Source organism: Epargyreus clarus, unplaced genomic scaffold (genome assembly GCF_041222505.1).
Source record: "Epargyreus clarus isolate Ecla_fem2 unplaced genomic scaffold, WU_Ecla_fem_2.2 ptg000023l, whole genome shotgun sequence".
Lineage (NCBI taxonomy): Eukaryota > Metazoa > Arthropoda > Insecta > Lepidoptera > Hesperiidae > Epargyreus > Epargyreus clarus.
In genome coordinates, this window is record NW_027332230.1 from 15,672,801 (window position 1) to 15,694,265 (window position 21,465).

The 21,465-nt window shown below is 35.6% G+C and overlaps 1 protein-coding gene across 2 annotated transcripts in view; it reads left to right on the plus strand.

The window, feature by feature from the left end:
* Positions 1 to 21,465, plus strand: part of LOC140751658 (protein O-mannosyl-transferase TMTC1) — a 159,853-nt gene that overhangs the window by 25,444 nt on the left and 112,944 nt on the right. Inside the window, exon 2 of one of the 2 annotated variants that reach the window (XM_073085632.1) lies at positions 20,569 to 20,632. The exons of the other annotated variant lie outside the window; for it this stretch is intronic. The gene's annotated coding sequence lies outside the window, so the exon portion shown is untranslated. The remainder of the gene's footprint in view (positions 1 to 20,568; positions 20,633 to 21,465) is intronic. 2 annotated transcript variants of the gene reach the window in all.

Below are 21,465 nucleotides of genomic sequence, written 5' to 3' on the forward strand. Positions count from 1 at the left end.
AATTTCGCATTACATTCTGCGAGTAGATATTGAAAATGAATGCTATTTGGCACTCGGCTGCATATGTTTGCTGTCGTGTTTACTTCTTTTGTTTTTGTGCTTGGTAATCTGTGAATGATGGGCATGTGTTACTATGAACTAAGATGTAATGGGTAATGGAGGTTATCAAAATCGAGATCTTGAAAATTGTTTAGTCTATTTTTAGAGGTTTCAAAGGTTTTCCGTTAAATTCCACATTGTCATGTTTAACAAAAACATTGACGATCCTTTACCTACCATTCACGATGCGTCACGGAAATTCTCGTATTACTACTATGCCTAAGGGCTCGTACACAAAACTGCGATGCGACGCGATGCGAACTCGCAACGCAGTAAATTGCGACACGAATTGCTGCGATGCGTAATCGTGCGGCATAGCGTCTCCCAGGGTGACCATTCTTTCGACAACCGTCAACCGTACGGAACGTATTTTGAAGATTAGGTCGTGACATGGATCGTAAAAAGAAGTGTGCACTTTTGTTATTGTTTAAGAGATACAGGAAAGAGTAACAAAGAAAATTTTGGGTTCATCCATTTATCATATATAATTTATTTTATATTTAGTTTTCCAAAGAACAGGGCGCTCCTCAATCAGTAATATAAAAAAGTCAACGATGTACTTTGTCACTTTTTACATTAAAGTATACGTCTTCGCACCCAACAAATACAGGTCTGTACGTCTTCCCCACTGTCTCAGAACGAACTAGAAATGGCGTCTACAAGTGTGACGAAACGTCGCAGGAATGTGCGATGCGAATTAATTCGCAAGTTCTTGCGATGCGTCGAGGGAGCTCGCAGATTTTTACGATGCGACGTCGCATCGCAGTTTTGTGTACGAGCCCTTAAACATAGAGAAAATTTAAATTTTACGTAAAATAAATTTATTTAAGCAGTGTCTCAATGTTGTGAACTGATTCAATTCTGAATTGATTTGGAGGCAAGGAGGTTTTTCAGCATAGAATAAATGGTACTGAATGATAATTCATCCAATAAATACTCTGAGATAGTCCCTGACTTACAGCTGCAATAATCTGTAATCTTTTAAGTAAATGTTTTTAAGTAGTTCGTCGCAAGGCTTAACCTAACCTAAGCTATAATTTCCACGGCAGTTATAAAGAAGCACCTTATGCTACGTAAACGATGTAAATTATCCAGACAGACTGCCGTCAGTCATCGTAATTCCTACCACTTACCCAATTATCAGTAGTTTTGAACAATAATCGATTCCCTCGACTGATTGTCACATAATAACATACGGCGGTGCATCATTACATTGCAGCTGTCGACAATCGGAGTCACGCGAAAAAATCAATCGCACATATCTTCATATTTCGTGCACACAATACTTAGCCACGCGATCGGTGGTAGCAATTATAACGCTTGTATTATATTTCAGTTGCATGTGTGTGGTTAGCTTTATTTCATTGATATTTTTAGTCACGGTAAAAATTGGAGTTGTATAATGATTTCGTGTATAATGATTGTATATCATTAGTATAATGATTTGATTATAATTATATTTGATTAAATTAGATAACAATTTATTTTAATGCATATTTCCGCTGAAATATTTTAATTAACTTTTAGCATAATGAAAAAAAGCCTAAAGTTATCTTTTGCCACAACTATTGAAATTTAATTATCTTCTTTTATTTGTCTAATTAAGTTTGATATTAAGTCAGCAACTCAAATTATATATATTCAAATTTGATATTTTTATAATTTTAATGTCGGATTCTTAAATTATGTAAACAAAAAAATAATTATAAAATTATAAAATTTATAAAACTTGTTTACATATCGCACGTGTGTGCTCAGCTTTACGACATATCAGCCGCACATTAGAGGCGGGCTTTATCATGTATGCTTTATTTATTCATGGCCATACAACGCACGCGATACGAAATCGTTGTTTTCTTTATAATGGCTTTTAAATGCTTTTTAATACATGGGAATCGTTAGGATTCGTAGTTAATTGCTCCCTTGATTGTAGTTCCACGTTATTGAGGCTTTATCGGAATTGCTCAGCCTTTTTGTATGTTTCAGTTTTAATTGTTGGAATCAGCACAACGTGATGTATTCCATCGTTTACAACAAAGTTTCTGTTACAGGTGATTCGGAATTGGAATTGCTTTTATGAATAAATATTGAATAAGTTTTCGAGTTTAAGTCGTATTGTATTGTTTTTTTTTATCATATATAAGTAGCAAACTAAGTCTACGAGCTTACAGTCTACCAGATGACAATTGCCGCCTATAAACATATGTAATCAGCCCAAATAATTTGAGGTTTGACGTCGGCCAAAGATTCGTTCCGGCCCCTGAGAACTGTGTTGGAATGCCTCGAATAATCTCTTCTGCAAAACTTTCTTCATACCAGAATACAGCAGCGTTTAGCACAAGTGCTATTAGGCAGAAACAGTAGCAGTGGTGGTGTGGTAGAGTCAAACTATGATGGATTTTCCCACCTTGGAAATTAATATGAATTTGTTTAACTGACCCAATTGCACAGGGCAAAGTGGTAGTAAGGCAATAATTAGACGTCAACTGTTTAAAGTCGCCCTCATTGTGAAAAGTTAAATCGCCCTATAAAACGTCCGTTTTCATTCGGGAACCGCGGTAACTGTTCAACTATGAAACTAAAATGATTTGTTGAGATTTTGGGGCTGTTTTCAGGGGACATTTTGACTTTTGAGTTAAAATTTGACTTTATTATTACAAGCTTTTATTTAAATTGCTTTTTAATTATGTATGTACTTACGAATATCTAAGTTTCCAATCATCAAGATTTTCATACAAAAACTTTCATCCAGCTTTAAACTGGCACCACATGGAATTGATTGACGTTTAACATTTTCAAATGAAATCAAATCAAATAACTTTATTGTGGAACGTAGGTTTAAAAACATAGGTGTACATAATTATCCGCCATATTCCGGCCCTTATAGGCCATACAATATTATTATAGAAAATTATAACTACTATCAATATTAACATTAAACATTAATTTATTTCAGAACAACTTATTACCAATTGGTAATAAGTCATGGATGAGAACTTTTCCTCACTATTGCTACTATGTGGTTGAACCTACATGATTGTTTAATAATACTTCTATTGTATAAAATGTATAAATAAATGACATGTAGAGACAGTTTAACTAGTGAAGTTAAATATTCATAGCGACATGTGAATCGCAGTTGTGTTATCCTCTACTGTCTATTATCATGACGCTAATGGCGGATTATTGTGGTGTCATTCCACATGTGCGAGGTAGCTAAACTATGGATTTGTATCAAATCCATTAATACGATTTACTTCATGTTAACGTTTGTGCACTCCGCAGATAGCATCAATAAAAGAAGCTAAATTTGAGATGCTAAGATATATTTAATGACGTGAAAATAGTTACAAATTACAATATTATAATAATTGGGGTATGTAAGGTAAGGGCGAACGATGCGAACTGAATCTCGAGGCGCGCCGCCGCGTGACAACCTTTTGCTGATTTCGCATTGTAGGTGCACCGAACAACGTTTAACTGAGCACTGATAGCTAATCTTTTTTATATGAAGACATGCGGGCTATACATTGGAGCTGCAGATGTGAGCTACGGATCACCACCTGAGTTGCGAAGTATTTTCAATACACATTTTACTTGCGTAGCTTAGCTCAGGTAGGTCAGCTATGTTTTTTATGTGCGAGCTAAGGATTGGAGCTACGGATGTGTTAATCGCGACGGGTCTAGTTAAGTATGTTCATAGAACATCTTATTTGTAGCTCCGCTAAGTGTCGTACCCTACTTAGACCTCGCACACCGCTTAGGTACGAGTACTTCACACATCTCTGATGGAAAGGAACCCTTATCGTCGTTACTTAACTCACTGTACGGGTACAAGTATAGATTTTACGTAATGTACTCGTAAATCTATAAGCTATTTTCCGCATAACCATGAGCTTTGTAGTGTTTGCACAGTAACTAGGTTTAACTAAGCTTTGTTAAGTTTTAATACGTGACGAGTAATTCCTCTTTTTTGTATTATTTTCTAGGACAGTTTTTTTAGAATAAAATTAAAATAATAATAACTGAAAGCTTTCATATAAAATTCTCGTCTCACAATGTTAGTTACCGTACTCCTCCGAAACGGCTTTACCGATTTTCACCAAATTTTATATGCATATTCAGTAGGTCTGAGAATCAGCAATTTTTTTCATACCCCTAAATGATAAGGGTTGTTTACCCTTAACATTTTTTTATTTATATGGCAACACAACGTTTGCCGGGTCAACTAGTGATAAATTAAAATTATTTATAAATAAATGCTTAATAAGTATTGAAAACAATACCAATTCAAGTAATTAATTAATAATAGTTTAAATAAGATATTATTTAATGCCTTAAACTAATCTTTTTTTACTATTATTCTGAAGATACTTCAATATTTTATTCAATAAATCATTACATGTCAAATTGACTTTAAAAGTAGGCACTAAGATAAAACCAAACTGAAAAACATTATTGTAATAAAGTACACCAAGAATTCGTAGAAACTTAAAAATTTCAATCACGAACTTCGCGTCTAGCTGGAGCTGAAACATTTGAAATTATATAAAGCTCATTCATTTGCTTATTGCTTTGTACAGGGATTCGCAAGTTACTCAGTATTCCTTTTATTGCTAAACCTTTCTTAGATCTACCAAGTTTATTTCTACGATGAGCATTGCTTTAATTTTTAATGATTTAAAACGGCTTTGTTGACGAGTGTGTAACCCCGATTATTTAGATTTTAAGAGTAATATACTTGAAACGCCATACTGTCTGGGGATGCGCGTGTTGAGCCAAATCAAAACTATATCTATCTATTTTCTATGACCAAAATCACATTGTGAACAGATCACGTAATGAAGATGTTCTTCTGGTTATAGGAAATATATAAATTTTACTCAACACGTGCCTCATCAGGTAGTAAGGGGTTTCAATAGTATATTCCGCCTATTGACTATTAGTGGCTAACTATGCGCGCTACGTCATGAAACACTTTAAGATATCAGTTCCACTAGTTACTGTTTGATAAATTAGTCGGAGCGATTAGCTCACATCTGATCCAAGTTGCCTTACTTTAATGCTTATTTCGACATATTGATAGGCATGGACTTCTCCCTACAAGTGGAACAGTCCTGGGTCATAGCCCGTCAAGCACCCAGTTCCACTTTACAAACAATTCATAAATACTTCCCAGAAACTTCAATTATGAACTTCGTTCAGTGCCCCGTACTTCAGCCGAGCTCACAATTCATTAGCTTATTCCTTTATACAGGGATTTTACTGAGGAAACTTTGCTATATCTTCGTCCTTATCATCTTGCGCGACCTTTGTTAAAACTTAGGGGGTTTCCAGACGAGCGACAGCGACCGACACTTCGTGTTGGCGATGATCTAGGGTGACGCTGCTTGACACGGTCGGTCATTGACGATGGTCGACGTCCATCGACGGCAGACATCAATATGAGCTATCGTTCATTATATGCGCCTTTGTAGGTTTTTTCTCATTCGGCGTTCGAATATTTAGGAGTTATAATACTCTGCATAGTTGAAGTTTTTAATCTCTACCTGTAGCTGTACTGTGTAGTTTCCATGAAAATAGATTATTTTTATAATATAAGAGTAGCAGGCGAGCATGCAGTTCACCTGATGGTAAGTGGCTACTGCCGCCCATGAACATATTGTGTAATTAACCCCAGATAAGATTAGATATTTCTACCTGAGGTCGGTCACAGATGCGCCGCTACCCCTGAGGACTAAGCTGAAACGCTTCGGAAATGTCTGTCTCCTTTACCACACCCTTCAAACCGGTCTACAGAAGCACCTAACACTGCTGTTATTAGGTAGAAATAGGTATAGCGGTAGTGGTGGTTTCACGTAGAAACAGTCTCCCATTAGGCATATATTTAAGTGGCTATGACCTCTTGTTGTCGCTTTGACGAGCATGGACTATTTTTAGACCTGGACCATTGAACAAACTCGGACAAATATTATATTTGTTCATGTTGCTCCATTAATGAACACTTTTAAAAATTATGAATGGGTTCATATCAGTCATAATAATAATAAATATTTTAATAGCCCAAAGCTTAAATATTTTTAACGTTTCTACAACTAGATGTGAACACGTCCTAATTCAAATACAAAGCGTTGGATGTATTCCAGAATATGTGATTTGTGCCTTACGTTATCTTGCATCTTGTATTCGCTGTAGTCTGAGATTAAATTATTGGCATAGTTTCTCACGGTCGGGAAAATGTAGAAAAATACGTAATACAAGAAAAACAAGTACGTACTGAAATAAGAGAAACAACTGCTATCTTCTTTGGTATACGCAGTGCCTCATAACAAATTTGTTGGACCATCAACCTATTTTTGCGAAACAAAAAGAATGATAGCATCTATATCGAAAATAAGTGTTGTAACAGCTCTTAATAGATATCAATCTCTTAGTTTTCGTGTGAAGGAAACAGCTCTATAAATTCAAAGGTAGCCAATTATGTATGTATATTTATTAATATCGGCATATTCGGCTACCTTATGCCTGCGATTTTGTCTGCGTTATTCTCCTGTTTGTTGTCTTTTATTCAGGATTATTTTAGTTTTCTGTTGAACTGTCATTGGTTATCAAGTCGGTCAAATTTGATTCGCACTGATAGTAAAAAATTAATGATAGTGGTCGTTTCTTATTTCAGTTACGATTCTCGAAGGATATAACTTTTAAAGTTAATCATGACTTCTTGAATACAATATAGTTAAACTGGATCCAGTTATTTACGCGTAATATCTAAACAAACATCTGTTTCATAATAATGAACTCTTATATAAAACGCACACTTTTTATACGTTTCCATCTAAGAAATATAAAATTTAATTTCAATACGAACATTTACATTAATGAAAGTACAAATGTACAACAATAAAAATAAATTCCCGAAACGATTTGACGCTCCGTAATTTTGGCAGCACAATTAACCCAAAACACTAATTCTCCATTTAGTAACAGCCATGCGAAACGTAGGCATTAATTATATTTCCCCATTAAATTTAGACGTTTCCACTCGGGGTGTATTCTGCGAGCGCTCGATACTAATATTAACGAGTTATTTCACGATTGAAAGTTTAATTGTGAACATTTTTGTGTGATTGAAAATTTGTATCTCAGCTATCCCTATGAGCTGAAGAAGACAGCGAGAAAACCTTGAATTATGAAAACATGATCGCTAAAAGTGGGATCAATAAATAGCAGATGGAGATACCAGTCAGTTCTAAAGAAGTTCAAAAGGCAGATGGTTGGATGGCCTTCTTAATATAGCGATAGCCCAACGTTTGAGTTTTGGCTCCTCACGCCTGGGTTTCGGAATTTTAATCTCCATCACATGCACCTGATTTTAGGAAGTTATGTGCGTTTTAGGAATTATCACTTCTCACTATCAAGCTTTCAGGATGAACGAAAACTTCGTAAGGAAACTTATGCAACTCAGAGTTGTATAACAAAAAAATCTCAAAGATGACATTAGGTCAGAGTGGGGCCACCACATGAACCATGGTCTAAACTCCAGCCACTCCAAGAAGAGATGCCTAGATAGTATTGGATTGATGATAAACCACACCATATAATCTAGCTATAATCATATTCGAAACCGAGTAAACATTACGGCTCATCTTATATATAAAATTCTCGTGTCACAATGTTAGTTACCGTACTCGTCCGAAACGGCTTTACCGATTCTCACCAAATTTTATATGCTTATTCAGTAGGTCTGAGAATCGGCTACTATCTATTTGTCATACCCCTAAGTGATAAGGGTTGTTTACTCTTAACATTTTTTTATTTATATGGCAACACAACATTTTCCGGGTCAGCTAGTATAAATCTAATATCATCTGTCATCTAATATCATTAAGGTGTCTGAATGGTAATTGAACCTGGTACTCTTAGCGTCAGATCTGTCACCATAGAGACATGCGAGCTTTTACATTCACCTTTCAATTAGCAATCCACGATCATCATCATCATCAATCCATCCAGCCGTTAAATCCACCTTTCAATTAGCGATACTAAACTATTTACACATAATTGACTTGTTCCACTGATGAACTAATTTGACAGACGCGACTCAATTATCGCTCGTTATCGAATCCAATAAGTTAGAACTCAAAGAACATTGATACAAATATAAATACAAATAAATTTATGGTTTTTCCAATCTCGAAGTGATTAATACAATTACAAAACCCGGTCACATAATAATATGCTACTTCTATACTTTTTCACGCGGCTTCGCTCGCGGTCCGATGTCGATGACATCGATTGGTGAGTGACACCTTAAAAGGATTTATTACCTATCCTATCCCTTGGCAATATTTCAAGCATTTGAATTTATTATATGAGTTATTAGGATTACACTCCCACAACTTGTACGAACCCAACAACAACTCATATGCTAAAATCCATAATGCCTTTTGGGGTCTACAGCGTGCCAAAAAATGAGACATACTTATGTAAGTATGAACATGAACTGAAAAGTATGTCTCCCTTACCACACCCTTCAAACCGGAACACAGCAGCGCCCAACACTGTTATAAGGCAGAAATAGGTGTGGCGGTGGTGCCGCCGGAGTCGAACCACAAAGGGTTCTACCACCTTCAAAACATATGCTCGAAAAACATTACTTGCCCCCCACAGTCGGGTAATAAGGAATAAAATAGGAGTGGCATTGAGCTGTATCCCAAACTATCACACTTAAATAAAAATCAACGTGGTGCACTCCGGGAGTGCCGGTAAAAGTGAAATCCTTCGAAACCTAACCTGAATAATAAAATTTAATAATTAAAAAATTAAAGGGACACCCATTGACATATTATTTCTATGCTGACACTGGATGATATCTTGACTTTTGCAATTAGCTTTGCCGGCTTACGAATTTTCGATCAGGCCACGTGTTCTGACGCGAGTTTCACATTTTTTACGAATCACCAAAAGTTCACAACGCCGCTAAGGAAGTTTTCACTTCAATAATATAAACTTGTGACCTGTGTCGCCTAAGTATTAAGAACTAAGTTAAAAGCTTCGTGTGCACCCACCGAGATAAGGGTTGGAATAGTATAAATTCTTAGCTTTTGTACTACACTTAAGATTCGTTTCAAACTATAAATTTATTTAGCACGAACTAATGCTTCATGTTTTTATTTCAATAATTTAGAAATGCCGCATTGGGGCCAATTAAAAGATTGTTTTTTCTGTAATTTAATAATTGTGTATTTTTTCGATACATACGGTCAACGTTAGGAACGTTTTAACAATACTTAACTGTGTGAATTTGAAATAAACAATAAACAGGTTTCTTACGTGAATTGGATCACAAATGCATAGCCACTTTTGACAACTAATATTTCCGTTTCGTATGGAATTCATCTGGAATTCATACCCTTTTACGGAAGCGCAAAAAAAATAATAGTACCAATCTTGTTCTCTCAGTTCTTTACTTTTAAGTACTTATACTTGTGTTCAGTATCAGACCTTAAATTTGCTATCGAAAATATATTTAAACCTGTCAGTTTTAGTACTTAAAGTTCAATATCCATGATTTTATAACTTATTTGTGACATCATACACCCATACATTACACGTCATGATAATCTCTATACTAATTTAAATTGAAGGGTCGTGTGAACCCTTCCATATTAATGGCAATGTTCTGCATTGTTGAGAACTTTGGTTCCGTACAAATTTCAACGACCTATCGCCAACTTCGCAAGTCCCTAAAAGTTCCTTCAACTTGTCAGTTCCCGGTTTTGTTAAAGCGCGTTACTTTTAGTTAGTTTAGTTAAAGTGTTTAGTTTCATTCTTGTTACATATGATGTTAAACGTATCTATTGAAAATAATTGAAAAATAAACGTGATTATACGAAGAATTTTCACAAGGGACATTTTTGGTTTAAAAGAGTCACAGAGTCAAAAAGTCTGTCTATGTGCTTTTATAGCGATCTATTGATGGCTGTTAACTGATGGTACAGTTCTAATACAAGTACCATCGCATATAAGTAATCTGTTACTAACACACATTATATGGGTCTTTAGATGCTTGAAATAAAGGTTTTATTTTTTATAGAAGGATAAACCTTAATGTTTAATTTTATACCATTTTATAAGTGTTCAATATTCCTAATGTTATTTGAATCGTTACTGTCACTCATAAGAATTAATTTGAGTAAATAAGTCAGGAGCCCTCGTGAGGTCAATGATGTATTAACTACTCATAATGTCTTAGTTAGTATATCCATACATATTTATTTTACCGTAGTATTATGAACCAAAACAGTACCACAAACTACTATCCTATTAAAAAGTAACACGTCACATTTTACACCCACCACAAAAAAATATATCACCCCCATAAAAACACTCTTACATTTCAATCAACTCTTATTACTTTTATTCATATTTTGAAGAAAATATAGATAATACTAATATGGAAAACTCGAAGATACCTGTAAGAAAAATAACCATACAAATTTATTTATAACGACAAGGTACAAAATACTACACATGTTGTCGTTTAAGGAAAATTCTCATGGGCAATAAAATTTTTTACGTGTCTGTGTCCTATAAATATCATTATCACTTGTTCCATATATATTGTATTTGTATAATGTGTGTACGCTTGATACTTTAACACAGTTTTTTGAGAGCATACACAACAACGCCCGGGTCCTGTCTGGGTTTTAATCGCCAAAAGAGGCCTTTCGAACCACTAAGCTGTCGCATTTTTGCCTATTCCACCACTTGTAATTTGTTATAAATGGATTAATTGCGTAAATACGTATTTTTATATAATAGGTATAGGAGTAGCGGACGAGCATGCAGTCTACCGAATGATAAGTGGCTACTGCCACCCATGGATATTTATAATCAATCCTGGATAAGATTAGAAAGCTTACCGAGCTTGCGTAAGAATGCCTTGGAAAAGTGCACGTCTCTTTCCAAGGCATTCTTATTCACACCACACAGTTTAGATCAGAAAGCAGCGCTTAACACTGCTGGTATTAAGCAGAAATAGGTAGGGCGGTGGCGCCGCTTGAGTCGAAACACAGAAGACTCTACCATCTTCCAAACAATTGCACAGAAAACAATATAGACAAGTTACCTTATTTACTTGATCGGTATTTACAGTGACACCGTTATATTGGAAGTGGATTACAAATATAAATTAATATCGCCAACTTTCGCCCCAAATTCCCAGACGGTTAGAAGTTTCCCGAGACGTGTACGGGAATCTCTCGGTATATTTTTTCCAAACGCCGCACTCCCCTAATGACATCTCGAAACTTTTTGTTCACTTTCATTATACCGAGAAGTTGATCACAGATCTAGAAGGGTTGCTGACCTAATGCGTTTATTTATTTTAAGAAACTTCTTTGCAGTACATGAAACTATAATATAAGCGATTATATGACGTAAGTTAACCATCTAGGTAAGACAAACTTATATAAGATTAGACTTCTACATGAGGTCGGCCACATGCACATAATATGCCCATATGCACATATTACCCCTGAGGACTAAGCTGGAATGCCAAAAAAGTATGTCTCCCTTACCACACCCTTCAAACCACAACACAGCAGCGTTTCATACTGTTATTAGGTAGAAATAGATTATTGTGGTACCGTCAGAGTTGACTCACTGAGGGTTCTACCACGTTTAAAACTTTAAAAATTGCGTGTTCATAACTACTTGTTAAGAGAATAATAATAAAGAAATAAATAACCCGACTGTTAAACGATAGCCTATGTCACTCCGAGATATTAGACGATCACACCTTATAAGTGTGTTAATAAATTTGTCAAGCCGTTTGGGTTGGTCATGCCAAAGAATAAGACATACATACATTACATTCATACATACATATAATATATTTTGCACACTCTTACACAAAATAGATTTACAAGTAGTTTTGTTTCGCTATTTCACGAGCGGGTATGTATAATCACGTACACACCAGATAGACTCAACTACAGTCCTAACTTCGAATCCGATACAAAGTTTAACTAAGTACGTGCCTCCCTGCGTAGGTATGTACTTTACATGTACATAGAAGTCGATTGGATGATCGGTTTAGTATTAGTGATAGGAACACTTGTAATGGAAGTTGAGGCGACGTTGGAATCTAAATGTGGATTCAGGCCACCGTACTCAAGAACGTTTGAAGCGTTTAATAATAATAGTTAGTGAATTTAAATTATTAAACACATTATAAGTAGTAATTCGAAAGTAGTTTGATGTTCCGTCTACCGCGCTGGCCTAATGCGAATTGGTAGACTTTACTCATGTTGAAAACTTTTTTGAAAAATCTCTAAGGCGTGTAGATTTTCTCGGGAGGTCTACCCTCATCGTTTAAATAAATGAAAGGTGGTAAGTACTTAGCACAAAAATAAAAATTGCATTGCAGAAAGTTACGCTAAAGGCTATCACTGCTATTTACGGCATAATTTAAGTTAACACAAGTTTTTCATCTATTAAGGGGCTTTCATTATGAACACAGTCCCACTAACTGGCATGAGTCTCTTTTAAGAAGGCCACTATGGTAGCTAAGTGCGAATTGTACACTTCACTTACTACATAACTTTTTACAGTACTCTTAGGCATGTATATCTTCTTACGATTTTTTTTTTCGCCGATAACGAGAAAAACTGAAAAGTACTAAAATCCTCTTCAGTGCTACTTGCCAAGAAAATATTAACTTCGTTTTTGAAATAGGAAATACATGAAAATCACTTTTAACATCTGACTCTCTCTGGGTCTCTTGCGTGAAATGGGTCAAAAAAGTAAAAAGCTACAAAAAACGCCTTAGCGAAGGCGGTTCGGAAAACCACACGAACGTTCCAGCGTTGATACGTATGTTATACTTGATCTTAGGCATTTGTTCCGGTTTTACGGTGTAAACGATAGGCGATAGACTTTATCTCGCTTACATTTTGTATTTGTTGTAATAAGCAATATTAATCTCGACGTCGCATCACAGTTTTGCTTTTAAACACAGATTATTCGCCACTAATTATTATTATTGTTTTTTTTTTATTTATTTATTGCAAAATACACATACAACTTTCAAGAAAATAAAAGCACTATGTGATGCCCTGAGATTGCGTCGCAAAGTACTAGAGATAGCGGCATTAATTTACATTAGGTTCCATTAATTACATTGTCAATATTTCGTTATGTATTTGCGTTTGGTTGGAAGGATGTGGATGTTGACTGACTTACATATGATGAGAATATCTTGGTCCTCAAGATTAGCAATGGGTCTATTTTAGGGGTCAGGTAGAAACCCCGTTCTACATAAAGTTTGCCATAAATTTTTAAAAAATTCTAAAAATCTTTAATTTTATAAAAAATACTAAATGACGTATTTGGTATTCTACTGGCTATTCTCGATGTTATAGAGCGCGTTATTATAATACTAATTCGCTTACTCGCAACACGCTCGCAGTAAAACATATGCAACGTGTCTGAAAAGTTATATTACTTACTTTTTTAATAAAATTCGCGAAACGAAATTAACCCTTTCAGCGCCGACGTCGTAATCTTGACAGGCGAAATTTGAAACACGTCCGCAAAGGAAGCGATACAGTTGATATGTTTCGTACTAGTTGACATACTACGTTCGCTATTAATTCGAAAATTATTACGTTATACAACTTTTCCTCGATCAAAGCAAATAAAAATATTCTATTCGTATAAGATACTTAAAAGAATTGTGTTTGGAAGTCAAGAATCTTCTTTTACTTTGCAATTTTTGTTTGTGAATATAAATCGGCGAAAGAAACTCTATAATATTTGTGTTCCACATAAATATTTTACGTCCTTCCCTAATGTCTTTCATAAATTAATTTCAAAGATTCTTTTAAGGAAATATTAAGTTTTCCTTAAAAAATATCTTAAGATCCAATAAAGCATGTAAAATTAAATCAAATTTTAATGTATAATCTCTCTTACTAGAGCTTGCTAAAATATTATTCATATTAATTACACGTTTGCGCAGAGGCAAAAGGAAAGTACTGTTTTAATACGGATAAAGGAAATATAAACATACGCATAACAAAAACACCAAACGAATACTTTTTCATGGTAATACTACTACTTTACGCCCGGGTTTAAACTGTCATGAAATCACCGTAGAACGAATCTTGAAGTATGTAAATGTAAAGAATCTTTATACAAAATAATATTTACAATATATACAAATATAAGCAGGAAAAGTCAAAGATTTAAAAACAAAAAGAAAAAGTTCTATTGGATTATGCAAGAAGAAAATGGAATTGAATCCTATATTAGAACGCCTTATAAGTGTCTCTACTTTATCATATATACTGCGACTGTATTATTGTTTAAACCAAGTATTATTACTAATCATTTATTATTCACTAATTACTACTACTACTTACTACTGAAACAAAGAACCCGACTTCTTAAAAATAATTAATTCATAAGGGAAGAACCGTAGCCTATGTCACTCCCAAACATATAGGCACATCCATCTACATATCTTTTTAAAATTCGTCGAGCCCTTTGGACTGTAGGGCGGGCCATAGAATGAGACATACGTACATATGCTAGAGAAACATTACCTTCCTTCAGTTAAAAATACCTGAATATGGTAACCACATTTTAACTTGTAACTATTTTTTTGTTAACGAGGGGAAAACCTTAAAAAGATACCCGGTGCCGTGGGAACGACACAGGGTTATGTGGGACTCTTACCGCACTAAAACCCCCCCGATGGCCATTTTCGCCGCTGCGTAGAGGTCTCCGTGATCTCCAACGGAACGCAACCGGAGTCCTCTTGGCGCGTTGCCCCGTCGGGCTCCGCCCAGGTGAGCATGTAGCTCGCCACACCGTCTGGTGTGCACGACGGCATGCGATCATACACACCGCTGTCCATCCCGAGTTCGCTGGCCGGGCGGATCGAGCTCCCACTCTTGCCGTCCGGAACCCCGGAAGCACCCTTTTAGTCGCCTCTTACTACCGTAGCCCTATTCTGGTCCCGGAACTACAGGGACATTAACTTACAACTTATGCCGCTTTTAATCAAAAGACGGTCCCTAATTTACTTGCTTTAGCTATGCGTGGGTGTCCTCCAGGGTAATTTTTCAAAATGAATTTATAAATAATTTACGTAGATGTTATCATCCACTTGACATATTGAGTGTTTAGAGCCGGCCGTGGCCTCGGACGTAAACATGATAAATTATTCATCAGGCCAACGCTGTCATTAGGTGAAGAGCTTAATCTTCATTTTCTTATCAGAACGACGCTGAATAAAATGTCAAGTGCGTGATTATGACGGTGTTGAGTAGTAAATAAATTAGAATAGTATTAAATGTGTTGGAATTTAAATGTCTCATATAAATATTATTATTTCTACATATCTATTATTTTTAAACTTTGTTATATTACAATGTACATAATAAACTATAGATGAAATATCGCCTTAAAAACTTGGTATAAATATGTATCTGTCACTAAATGGCATTTGGTCATAAAAATAATATAGTGTTGATTAGTAAAGGTAGAAAGTAGTAATATTTTTTTAAATAAAAAGTAAAAATACGTACAATTATGTATATTATCATTATTAATATAAAAATATAAATGGTAGTAAATTCTGAATAATTTTATTAGAAATGTATATAAGTTCAATTATCGCTAATATTACATGTATATAAACAGGTACATTAAGAGTTTAATAAATTGTGTGCTTAACGCAAATATACTTCAAAATCCTACAAATTCTAAAATTGCTGCCCGTTTCATGATCTTATTCTTGCAGAGACTGGCGTTCGTTGATTATTCTGATCAAAAGCACTCAGTAAAAACCTTAAAGCTCTTCCGGGCTTTTATTACTTTAGTAAATTGATGAGCTCAGACCGATGATCGTAATAAAAAATTACGCCACCGACGCAATAAGGCGTCGATAAGGTAAACAATCTTTGAATATAAAGGGCTTGTTTGATATCGTGAGAGGGGCGAGGAGAGAGTTAAAGTACCGTTATTATCTATCTGACGTAAAGACACTTTTATGTCTTGATAACGGTAAATTATTATCATAAGATTATTAATCATAGCATTTTCATTAATTAGGCTAAAATTTATCTGAAACTAAACTAGACTTGGTACAGTCGTGAAGATATTCACAATATCTAAGTTTTAACGGCTTATGAATATTATAATACCTGTCTGAATCAGACTATCCAATATCTAATGCACCTGATTTCTAAATCAGGCATTGAGTGTTTCCTCTAACAACTAAATTGGGACTTGGAATACCGAATAAACTTATTGACTGAAACAAACTACTGCAATAAGAACAAACAGTACGAGAAAAGACACGACAAAGTAGAGTCAAATTCTGCTTAAGTAGTATCACTGTTGTTTCAATTGACAGATATTAAGTTTTACATCAATGTAGTAGACGATATATTTGTACTCGAAGCCATCGTTCGATGTCCGCGTAACTTGAAAATTAAGCAGAACCAAAGTAAAGCCTGGTATAATAAAGTCGTTAAAAATACAAACTTTACTCCCAAGTAAAGCCGCGGCGTAAGCCAGTCTTTAATATAATGGACACTTAATCCATGCCACAGCGGAGTAATTTAAAGAAAAATAACATTAGCAATTCAGATCGAGCCTCTATCAAAGCTTTTATTAACCGTCAAAGTGGAGCAAATTGACTTTTCAGACGCTCTTGTCGGCTTGTGAATTTATTTAAGATGTCACATTCCCGGTGATCGGTTCTTGAATAATTGATTGACCCTCACAGCCCCATATTAGGAGTATCTGTGTTGTGGTGCCATGGGTATACAAAGACGAATGCACAAAATCCCGGACCCTTTTTTTCTTCACGAAGGGGAAATCTTCAAAAGGTACTCGAAGCCGTGGGAGTGACGCCGGGTTATGTAGGATTCTTAGGGCACTAAGTGGCTGCCCGGTGGCTAGTGCGTTTCTAGTCCCGGGACTACAGGGACAAAACACCCAGACCAAGAACAGAAACCAAAATTCACGCGTCACATCTGTATGGTGACCCCTCCGTCACGCGGGTCAATTTTCCGACGAAAACTTTCACTATTACAATAAGACATGGTAGGATATGCTTTTCTATAATAAAGAAGTAGCAGACGAGCATGTCGTCCACCTGATGGTAAGTGGCTACTGGACATCTGTAATTAAACCCAGATAAGATAGGTTCATCAGTGGCCGACCTAATTTAAGATTAGATTCCTAAATTAGCTCGGCCACTGATGCACCGCTATACCTGAGGACTAAGCTGGAATGCCTTGGAGAAGTATGTCTTCCTTACCACACACTTCAAATCAGATACAGCAGCGCTTGACACTACTGTTGTTAGGCAGAAATAGATATGCTCTAGATATCTTCAAATCGATTCATAAGTCGACCTATATATATCGTAGCTAATATAATTGTATATACACAATATTAATTAAGTCCTCATATTAATTAAACCCGTAGTTATGTATCGCACCACAACAATCAAAGGGCAAGACTACCGGACTAATCGTGTCGTATTATACGTGTAATAGGATTAGAGGTGCACTAATCCGTACGATGGACAGTGCATAGGTACAGTGTATTGTAGGTTGTGCTCGATCTGAGAACATAATGATGGTATAGTTGGTATCGCTGTATGGTAATTGTTATACGCTGAATAGATGAAATACTTTGCGAGTAAGGTATTGACGATCAAAAAAGATTTTGTAAATCTACATTGAATCGATCACGCCATAGTTGATTTTTATAAATAGTTGATGTTTATAGAAAAGTCTATTTTATATACATAGAAAGACTTCTGTCTTTCTCAATTTCCCGTTACCAATAATCTATTCATTTTTTTACCTACAGAAGATCGAAATGACAAAGTCTTGTATGAAGAAATTGTCAAATGTATAGCTTCAATAGGCAGAATATAGGAAAGATTGTATTAATAATTGGCGTAAATTGGAATATTTTAAAGCTATTACCACAAGACTCCACATGGAGAACTTTTTTTTTTTATATATTTTAAACTTATCGGTAAAAGAGACGAGATACTTGATGGAAAGTAGTCAGAGTAGCAGTGGAAGATATATGTAACATCAAGTCGCCTACGCTTAACCAACTTTGATGAAGTTTTGTATGCTCCTTTTTGAAAAGCTTAATGTCAAAATCCTGGAATAGATGATAGAGGCTCTCTATGAAGTATGTTCGAAATCTGTGTTCACCTGTAATTGCAAGAAAACAATTGAACAACAAATTATATGTTAGAAATTAAGGACCGATGGTGTATCTTGTGCTGGTGAACCATAAAATAAATAAATAAATCTTGTACTTATCAATGTCACATGCTAGTCAGAGGGAAAAGTGAGTAAGTTAGATATTATAACAAGATACAAAAACCAATTTCCTTTGTGATAAAAGTGAAGGTAATGGAACTTTGTAAGCGACGAAAAAGTACGTTAGTTCAATATGTAGATGTACATCTTCATATCATGTTTCGTATCTCAAGTAAATGTTTACCAACACCAATTTTTATGTACAGAGTGTTTTTTTTTTCAAAAGTATAGAATAGCGATAAATGGTAAAAGAACAAGTCTATCTATTGAAACTAATGCACATCGATCCAAATGTAAGTGATTCTTAAAAAAATAACGTTTTTCCTGTGGAATAGCAAGTAGCATTATTTTCTAGAATATAATCCTTATATCAGCGACCACAGATCTGTATTTGTTTTGTACCCAATCAGCGACACTATCAGGTAGCGCAATAAAACAAGATCTGCATATTATTATTTTTTTTAATATTAATCAAAAAAAATATGAAATCAAATTACCGATACAATTTACGTTTAACTAAACAGAACCCGTCACTCGTATAACTAAACAGAAATTCCTTATAATTCCGGATTTGGCCATCTGCGTACGTTAAAAAAAACATCCTGTATATGGCAGATAGATAAATAGAATAAGAATATTTACTGGCACGAGAATGTTTGTAAGAAGTAGTTAATTTTTGCGAAGAGCTTCCACTTAACTCGAGCCGGGATAATGGTGTGTTGGGAGATTGCGGCGTTATGCGACCGTAAATTAGAGGGAGAGTGCCTGCTCGTAAGTAACTACCCTTGGAGCTTTCGGGAATATCTGTATCTATCAGTTGGTTTTTAACTCAATAGAACTGTTTGTTCGCTCATACTATGTTACGGAAGTAATACGTTAAGCTTGTCGACCCGCGTGGCGGAGTAGTCACCATATCGATCTGACGCGCAAAGGGTTCCGGGTTCAATCTGGAGTAAGACGGATATCTGAATGATGAATTTTACTATGTGTTTTGGGTCTAGGTGTTAGTGTATTCTTTCTGTGTCCATGGCACCCACGACACAGTGAATGCTAATGTGGGGTTGTTATTGTATAAAGTGTCTTTAAAAAGCATAGCATTGCCTCGGACGTTAGATATTAATTATCATAATACATAGACTCACTAGATTGAAAGGTGGTAGCATAGATTAGTAAAGATACTTCGCCGCCTTGAAATTGAATGAAGCCACAAACGGCTTATTTTAGTAAGTTCTTTTTTTGAATTCTTGACAAATAAAAACATTTTTAGAGAAAATTTACGAATAAATAACTAATATTGCGTAATTTACGTAATAAATAAATAATTATTTCAAATATTTTAGGGATATTTTAGTACGGAGACGTGGCAAAACTTTTTTACGCAACTATTTCAATTCTCAAAACTGGGTACATTTTCTTGTTAGGAGTGAGTAATCTTTACTAATCTATGGGTGGTAGTTACCCGTTCGAATAGTGAGTTACCACCTCCAGATCTATTTCTAGGATGAAACGATGATACCGACTGACTTACATATGAGGCGACCATCTTAATCTTTAGGAGTTGCAACATTGTCCCTGTAGTTCCGGGACTAGAATAGGGCTACGGTATCCCCTGCCTGTCGTAGGAGGCGACTAAAAGGGGGCTTCCGGGGTGCGGGTGGCAAGAGTGGGAGCTCGAACCGTGGTCGCATACCGTCGTAAACACTACGTGGTGTGGGAAGAGCGAAAACTGCTCCCCCAAGGGTAGAGCCCGTTGGGCATCGCGCTTGGAGGGCTCCGGTTGTGTTCCGTTGGAGATCCCGGAGTTCTCCAACAAGCGTTGAGGACGGCCACCGGGGGGGTTTTATTGCGGTAAAAATCCCACATAACCCGGCGTCGCTCCCACGTCGTCGGGTACCTTTTGAAGGTTTCCCCCTCGAGAAGAAAAAAAAAAGGAGTTGCAACATAATATCGGTAATCGGCTTCAGGTTCTAGTTCAAAATAATTTTAAAATAGATTTTGAAAATAATTTATTTTAGGTCAGCCCATAATTGCACACTTGACTGGTTTAGTTTGCTAAACATTTTCAATTCTTAATAAATTTCTTTTCTTTTTGTTACAGTAAGGCAGCGGGCGATTAATCTGCTTAATAATGAGCGGAAACCACAACCTGTTGTCATAAAATGGTGAGATATGCATGTGGAACGTATAAATAGTATATAAGTAGTTTTGAAATTATACGTGAACATATGGCAAGTAATGGTAAATAATGGTATGGATGGTAAGTGGTTACTTCCGAATGCGGATATAAATTTAATCAATACTTAACCCTACTTGACGTTGCTGTCCCTGAGGGCTAAGTCGGAATGCGTCGCTTGTTAGTCCCTTATCTTACTCTTCAAAGCAACATACAGAATCGCTATAACTTCTATTAAAGAGCAGAAATAGTAGTGTCTTTTACCACCTAATCATTAAGGAGTCTATCGTTAGATTACTTCATTTAAAATGAGCTTTAGTTTTTTAGTTATAGCTCTAAGTATATAGTTCCTCTAATGTAGATACTTATCTCTTGTACAACACGTTATTCGGCCAGGCTTCGGTAGTTGTCAGCAAATGAAGGTAACAAGGGGTAGTTTCCCCCTCCCCGATTTACGGGCGCGTAACTGCGCAATCTCTCCCAACACACCGTTATCCGGAATTAAGTGCCGAGCCTTGATACCGCGGTGAGGAATCTGGGTCTAAGAAATATCGTAAAACATAGTCACGTGTGGGTTTAAGTGAAGATTGTATATACTTTTTATAGCATTAAATGTGATATAGAAAAAGAGTGATGGAATATATGTGATGTTTTATGAAATTTAAATAACGAACGAATAGATTGTATATGTATATGTACAATAGATTGTATGTTATACAATCTATTTAGTTATATTATTATTGCTAAACTATCACTGCTTATAGATTACTGTATAAGCAGTGATAGTCTAGCAAGCAGTGTTAGCCTAGTGGTTAAGAAATT